The 8,078-nt window shown below is 31.7% G+C and overlaps 1 long non-coding RNA gene across 1 annotated transcript in view; it reads left to right on the top strand.

Annotated features, from left to right (window-relative positions):
- LOC117252487 (uncharacterized) overlaps positions 1–8,078 on the top strand; it is a 184,754-nt gene that overhangs the window by 175,880 nt on the left and 796 nt on the right. The gene's annotated exons all lie outside the window — the stretch shown is intronic.

The following is an 8,078-nucleotide window of genomic DNA, read 5'->3' on the forward strand; positions in this document are numbered from 1 at the left end:
CATCTCCACAGTCTTGAGCGGGTTATTGTCCAAAATCATGAATAAAAGTCATAGTATAGTATGTCGTCCCAAATCATGAAAAAAGTCATAGTATAGTATGTCGTCCCAAATCATGAAAAAAAAAAAGTCATAGTATAGTATGTCGTCCAAAATCATGAAAAAAAGTCATAGTATAGTATGTCGTCCAAAATCATGAAAAAAAGTCATAGTATAGTATGTCGTCCAAAATCAGGAAAATACGTCATAATAGTATGTCATCAAAAATCATGAAAAAAAAAGTTATTGTATAGTATGTCGTCCCAAATCATGAAAAAAAAGTCGTAGTATAGTATGTCATCAAAAATCATGAAAAAGTCATTAAATCATCTAAAATCATGAAAAAAAGTCATAGTATAGTATGTCATCCAAAGTCATGTGAAAAATTAACAATATAGTATATCATCCAAAAATCATGAAAAAAAGTCCTAGTACAGTAAGTTGTCAAAAATTATGAAAAATAGTTATAGTAAGTCATGTGAAATCATGAAAAGACAGTCACAGTATAGTATGTCGTCCCAAATCATGAAAAAAAACCAACGTCATAGTATAGTATGTCGTCCAAAATCATGAAAAAATATCATAGTATAGTATGTTGTCCAAAATCATGAAAAAAAGTCATAGTATAGTATGTCATCCAAAATCATGAAAAAATATCATAGTATCGTATGTTGTCCAAAATCATGAAAAAAAGTCATAGTATAGTATGTCGTCCAAAATCCAGAAAAAAGTCATAGTACAGTATGTCATCCAAAATCCTGAAAAAAGTCATAGTATAGTATGTTGTCCAAAATCATGAAAAAGTATCATAGTATAGTATGTTGTCCAAAATCATTAAAAAAAATCATACTATAGTATGTCGTCCAAAATCCTGAAAAAATATCATAGTATAGTATGTTGTCCAAAATCATGAAAAAATATCATAGTATAGTATGTTGTCCAAAATCATGAAAAAATATCATAGTATAGTATGTTGTCCAAAATCATGAAAAATATCATAGTATAGTATGTCGTCCAAAATCATGAAAAAATGTCATAGTATAGTATGTCGTCCAAAATCATGAAAAAATATCATAGTATAGTATGTTGTCCAAAATCATGAAAAAATATCATAGTATAGTATGTCGTCCAAAATCATGAAAAAATGTCATAGTATAGTATGTCGTCCAAAATCATGAAAAAACGTCATAGTATAGTATGACGTCCAAAATCATGAAAAAAAGTCATAGTATAGTATGTCGTCTAACATCATGAAAAAAAAGTCATAGTATAGTATGTTGTCTAAAATCATGACAGGAAGTCATAGTATAGTATGTTGTCCAAAATCCTGAAAAAAAGTCATAGTATAGTATGTCGTTCAAAATCATTAAAAAATATCATAGTATAGTATGTCGTCCAAAATCATGAAAAAAAACATCATAGTATAGTATGTCATCCAAAATCATGAAAAAAAGTCATAGAATAGTATGTCATCAAAAATCATAGAAAAATATCATAAAATAGTGTGTCATCCAAAATCATGAAAGGAAGTCATAGTATAGTATGTCGTCCAAAGTCATGACAGAAAGTCATAGTATGTCGTCTAACATCATGAAAAAAAGTCATAGTATCGTATGTTGTCTAACATCTTGAAAAAAAGTCATAGTATAGTATGTCGTCCAAAATCATGAAAAAATATCATAGTATAGTATGTTGTCCAAAATCATGAAAAAAAGTCATAGTATAGTATGTCGTCCAAAATCATGAAAAAAACATCATAGCATAGTATGTCGTCCAAAATCATGAAAAAATATCATAGTATAGTATGTCGTCCAAAATCATGAAAAAAAGTCATAGTATAGTAAGTCGACCAAAATCATGAAAAATATCACAGTATAGTATGTCATCCAAAATCATGAAAAAAAGTCATAGTATAGTATGTCGTCTAACATTTTGAAAAAAAGTCATAGTATAGTATGTCGTCCAAAATCATGAAAAAAAGTCATAGTATAGTATGTCATCCAAAATCATTAAAAAATATCATAGTATAGTATGTCATCCAAAATAATGAAAAAAAGTCATAGAATAGTATGTCATCCAAAATCATTAAAAAATATCATAGTATAGTATGTCATCCAAAATCATTAAAAAAGTCATATTATAGTGTATTGTCCAAAATAATAAAAAAAAGTCATCGTATAGTATGTCGTCCAATATCATTAAAAAATATCATAGTATAGTATGTTGTCCAAAATCATGAAAAAAAGTCATAGTATAGTATGTCGTCCAAAATCATGAAAAAATATCATAGTATAGTATGTTGTCCAAAATCATGAAAAAAAGTCATAGTATAGTATGTCGACCAAAATCATGAAAAAATATAGTATAGTATGTCGTCCAAAATCATGAAAAAAAGTCATAGTATAGTATGTCGACCAAAATCATGAAAAAATATCATAGTATAGTATGTCGTCTAACATCATGAAAAAAAGTCATAGTATAGTATGTCGTCTAACATTTTGAAAAAAAGTCATAGTATCGTATGTTGTCTAACATCTTGAAAAAAAGTCATAGTATAGTATGTCGTCCAAAATCATGAAAAAAAGTCATAGTATAGTATGTCATCCAAAATCATTAAAAAATATCATAGTATAGTATGTCATCCAAAATAATGAAAAAAAGTCATAGAATAGTATGTCATCCAAAATCATTAAAAAATATCATAGTATAGTATGTCATCCAAAATCATTAAAAAAGTCATATTATACTGTATTGTCCAAAATAATAAAAAAAAAAGTCATCATATAGTATGTCGTCCAAAATCATGAAAAAAGTTATAATATAGTATGTCGTCCAAAATCATTAAAAAAAAGTCATATTATAGTGTATTGTCAAAAATAATGAAAAAAGTCAGTGTAGTATGTCGTCCAAAATCATGAAAAAAGTCATAGTATAGTATGTCATCCAACATAATGAAAAAAAAGTCATAGTATAGCATGTCGTCCAAAATCATGAAAAAAGTCATAGTATAGTATGTCGTCCAAAAGCATGAAAAAAAGTCATAGAATAGTATTTCATCAAAAATCATTGAAAATATCATAAAATAGTGTGTCATCCAAAATAATAAAAAAAAAGTCATAGTCTAGTACGTCGTCCAAAGAAATGAAAAAATATCATGGTATAGTATGTTGTCAAACATCATGAAAAAAGTCATAGTATAGTATGTCGTCTAACATCATGAAAAAAAGTCATACTATAGTATGTTGTCTAACATCATGAAAAAAAGTCATAGTATAGTATGTCGTCCAAAATCATTAAAAAAATATCATAGTATAGTATGTCATCCAAAATAATGAAAAAAAAGTCATAGTATAATATGTCGTCCAAAATCATTAAAAAAATATCATAGTATAGTATGTCATCCAAAATAATGAAAAAAAAGTCATAGTATAGTATGTCGTCCAAATTCATGAAAAAACGTCACAGTATGTCGTCCAAAATCATGAACAAAGTCATAGTATGGTATGTCGTCCGAAATCATGAAAAAAGTCATAGTGTATCGTCCAAAATCATGAAAAAAAGTCATAGAATAGTATTTCATCAAAAATCATTGAAAATATCATAAAATAGTGTGTCATCCAAAATCATGAAAATACGTCATAGTATCGTATGCTGTCTAACATCTTGAAAAAAAGTCATAGTATAGTATGTCGTCCAAAATCATTAAAAAAAGCGTCATATTATAGTGCATTGTCCAAAATCATGAAAAAACATCATACTATAGTATGTCGTCCAAAATCATGAAAAAAGTGATATTATAGTGTATCGTCCAAAATCATAAAAAAAAAGTCATAGTATAGTATGTCGTCCAAAATCATGAAAAAACGTCACAGTACAGTATGTCGTCCAAAATCATAAAAAAAGTCATAGTATAGTATGTCGTCCAAAATCATTAAAAAAAACCCGTCATATTATAGTGTATTGTCCAAAATCATGAAAAAAACATCATAGAATAGTATGTCGTCCAAAATAATGAAAAAAAGTCATATTATAGTGTATCGTCCAAAATCCTGAAAAAAAGGTCATAGTATAGTATGTCGTCCAAAATCATTAAAAAAAAAGTCATATTATAGTGTATTGTCCAAAATCATGAAAAAAACATCATAGTATAGTATGTCGTCCAAAATCATGAAAAAACTGTCTAAGTATAGTGTGTTGTAAAAAAATATTTTTGAAAAAAATATCACATAGTATGTCAATCAAAATCATGAAAACCCGTCATAGCATAGTATGTCATCAAAAATCATCAAAAAAAGTCATAGAATGGTATGTCGTCTGAAATCATGAAAAAAAATCTTAGTATAGTATGCCCTAAAAAATAATGAAAAAACATAGTATGGTATGTCATCAAAAATCATGAAAAAAAAGTCATAGTATGGTATGTCATCAAAAAATGTGATAAAAACATCATAGTATAGTATGTTATCAAAAATCATGAAAAGAAGTCATAGTATAGTATGTCATCCAGAATCATGAAAAAACATCATACAGTATGTTATCAAAAATCATTAAAAAAAGTCATAGTATGGTATGTCATCAAAAATGTGATAAAAACGTTATAGTATATCACATCCTCAAAAATGTCATAGTACAGTATGACTTTGAAAATCAGGAAAAAATACCATAGAATAGTATCAGAATCAGAACAAGAATCAGAATCAGAATCAGCTTTATTTGCCATGTAAGTGTTTACATAGAAGAAATTTGACTCTGGTAGACTTGCTGTCAGTGTATCAGAATTGACATAAGTAATCAAAATGTAGAAGAAGTGGAATATACAGAAATACACAATATACAAAAAATATACAGATGTACATCAAATACAAAAAATTTCACAATATACAAGGACGCAAGTGTTGTTTGTCCTGCCACTCTGTGACTGTTAGGAGTTCATCAGAGCGACAGCCCAGAGTGTGAGGGGTCTGCAAAGATGTTCCCTGCCCGTTTCCTGACCCCTGACCAGTACAGGTCCTCGATGGACGGAAGATCAGTCCCAATAATCCTCTCTGCACACCTGATTGTCCGTTTCAGTCTGTTCCTGTCCAGTTTGGTGGCAGATCCAAACCAGACCGTGATGGATGTGCAGAGAACAGACTGTATTATGGCTGTGTAGAATGTGATCAGCAGTTTCTGAGGCAGGTTGAGCTTCCTGAGCTGTCGCAGGAAGTACAGCCTCTGCGGGGCCTTTTTCCAGACAGTGTTTATGTGGGAGGTCCACTTCAGGTCCCGAGAGATTGTGGTACCCAGAAACCTGAAGGTGTCCACAGTAGACACTGTGCTGTTGAGGATGGTGAGGCGGGGCAGTGTCGGGGGGCTTCTCCTGAAGTCCGCTGTCATCTCCACAGTCTTGAGCGGGTTATTGTCCAAAATCATGAATAAAAGTCATAGTATAGTATGTCGTCCCAAATCATGAAAAAAGTCATAGTATAGTATGTCGTCCCAAATCATGAAAAAAAAAAAGTCATAGTATAGTATGTCGTCCAAAATCATGAAAAAAAGTCATAGTATAGTATGTCGTCCCAAATCATGAAAAAAGTCATAGTATAGTATGTCGTCCCAAATCATGAAAAAAAAAAAGTCATAGTATAGTATGTCGTCCAAAATCATGAAAAAAAGTCATAGTATAGTATGTTGTCCAAAATCAGGAAAATACGTCATAATAGTATGTCATCAAAAATCATGAAAAAAAAAGTTATTGTATAGTATGTCGTCCCAAATCATGAAAAAAAAGTCGTAGTATAGTATGTCATCAAAAATCATGAAAAAGTCATTAAGTCATCTAAAATCATGAAAAAAAGTCATAGTATAGTATAGTATGTCATCCAAAGTCATGTGAAAAATTAACAATATAGTATATCATCCAAAATCATGAAAAAAAGTCCTAGTACAGTAAGTCGTCAAAAATTATGAAAAATAGTTATAGTAAGTCATGTGAAATCATGAAAAAACAGTCACAGTATAGTATGTCGTCCCAAATCATGAAAAAAAAACAACGTCATAGTATAGTATGTCGTCCAAATTCATGAAAAAAAAGTCATAGTATAGTATGTCGTCCCAGATCATGGAAAAAAAAGTCATAGTATAGTATGTCGGATGAAAAACAAAAATTGTAAATAACAATGCCATAGATTAACTTGTCATAGAAAATGTGATAAAGTCATAGTATATAATATAAAAAAAATTATAACAAAATGTCATAGTCCTTTGAACCTTTTGACACTTTCCAGGGGCCTTATTTGTCACTGAACAGATGTATAAACTTTGAATACTTCATAAGACCCTCTGGACACCTTGTTAGCGCACAGAAAGAACTGCGGCATCAGTCTTCTCATCTAAATACTGGCAAGAATGTGAATAAATGTTTCCCAAAACATCAAACACTTTCTTTGAGGTAGATCATTAAAAAAGTCACCATGGAATCGAAGAGAACTGCAGTTAATGCAGTGTTTTGAAAGTATTTTAGAACTAAGTACCCAAACAAATGATGAAAAGCATTAAAAGACTGGTATGAAAAAAAATCTCCAGAACCACTGACCAACCTGAACTTTCCTTCATAAAAAAAGAGCTCACTTGTAATGTTTTCATACCTTGACTTACCCCAGCATTATCTAAGCTAAGAGCCACAGAAGTGGGACCTTTTATAACATGTGAATCGATACCTTGAAATACATGTGTGGCAAGAGAGAGAAAAGTTTGCTCAGTTCACTGAAGCGTTGTGACCCTTCATGGCCAAGTTGTCAGTGAAGCATACAGGAAGGATCCAACGGGGCAGGAGGGAGCGAGGATTCACGGGGAGGCTGAGAGTCAACAGACGAGCCAATTCCCCAGAGATTTCTGGCTGTCTCGCTCTGTCTGTTGACACTCTCCTACTCCATTGACTTTTTCATTAACCCCTTATCAAAATGTTTTTCTCTCCCACACTCCGCTGACATTAGCCCCACTCCTTCTTTCCCCCCACAAGATCCTGGTTGTGTTGTTCCACCTTGTGGTCAGAATTGATATGAGGGTGTCCTCCTTGCACCGACAGAGATGAATCAGTTCATGTATTGTGATTTCTTTGTTCTGGTGGTTTCATTTTGTCCCCCATTTCCTAAAAGAAGTAAACCTCAGTATGGGAACATTTACGATGGTGAGGAGCAGGTTGGTGTTTGCATAGGAGTATAAAGCCAGTTTTTGTTATGGTTTTCTTTCAGTGCATTTGCAAATCAGAAATTTTACCTTCAGCAATTTTAAAAACCAAACGACCAAAATAACCACAATAATAACAAAGAACTTTAATAAGTCTCTTTAACTATGTCACAGACCTGTGGTTCAGTAAGCCTAAATTATAGACTGGCATGAGACCCCAACCCTGTGAAAATGCTTTATTTGGTGCTGAAAAGTTCAAATTGGCCAAAATAACTAATGGCCTCTCACTTATTTTAATTACTTGCAACTTGTAGAGCAGCCAAAATCAATGTTTTCATTGGCCTGCATTGAGAGTTAGGTGCCCACGGCCTCTGCAGCAAGTGTGAGTACATCTTTCACTCCAACTTTAACTTTAGTGCTAATGTTCCTACTTAAAATAATGAGAGAAGTTTGCATGATTCATGTCTGTAATTTCCAAATAAAACAGGGAATAGTACTAATATCTACTAGGCCAATGTCAAGGCAGGAGTTACTAAGTCTTGTACCTGTAAATACTTCATGAATATTCAGCCTTAATAAGCTAACAATGACTAGAAAAATGCAAAAATCAAAGCTATAACAAAGTGCTTTAGTTTCTTTTTTTGGTGTGTGTGTTTTCCTCCTAGTACCATGACATTGATTTGTGCCGGGCCATTTTCTCCAGTTGTTAAACACACTGCTCATACTATTTGTCTGCTCCAGCTGTGCAGCTTGAGTGCACAGATGTAGCACCCACTAGTGGTGTGAATAATAATCTGAGACTTAAAGCGAGGGTTCGGTGAAAGTGTCATCAAAGCTGTGGAGCGTTTGGACGTTTGGAGCAGAAATAATGTGAT

Source organism: Epinephelus lanceolatus, chromosome 9 (genome assembly GCF_041903045.1).
Source record: "Epinephelus lanceolatus isolate andai-2023 chromosome 9, ASM4190304v1, whole genome shotgun sequence".
Classification (NCBI taxonomy): Eukaryota; Metazoa; Chordata; class Actinopteri; order Perciformes; family Serranidae; genus Epinephelus; species Epinephelus lanceolatus.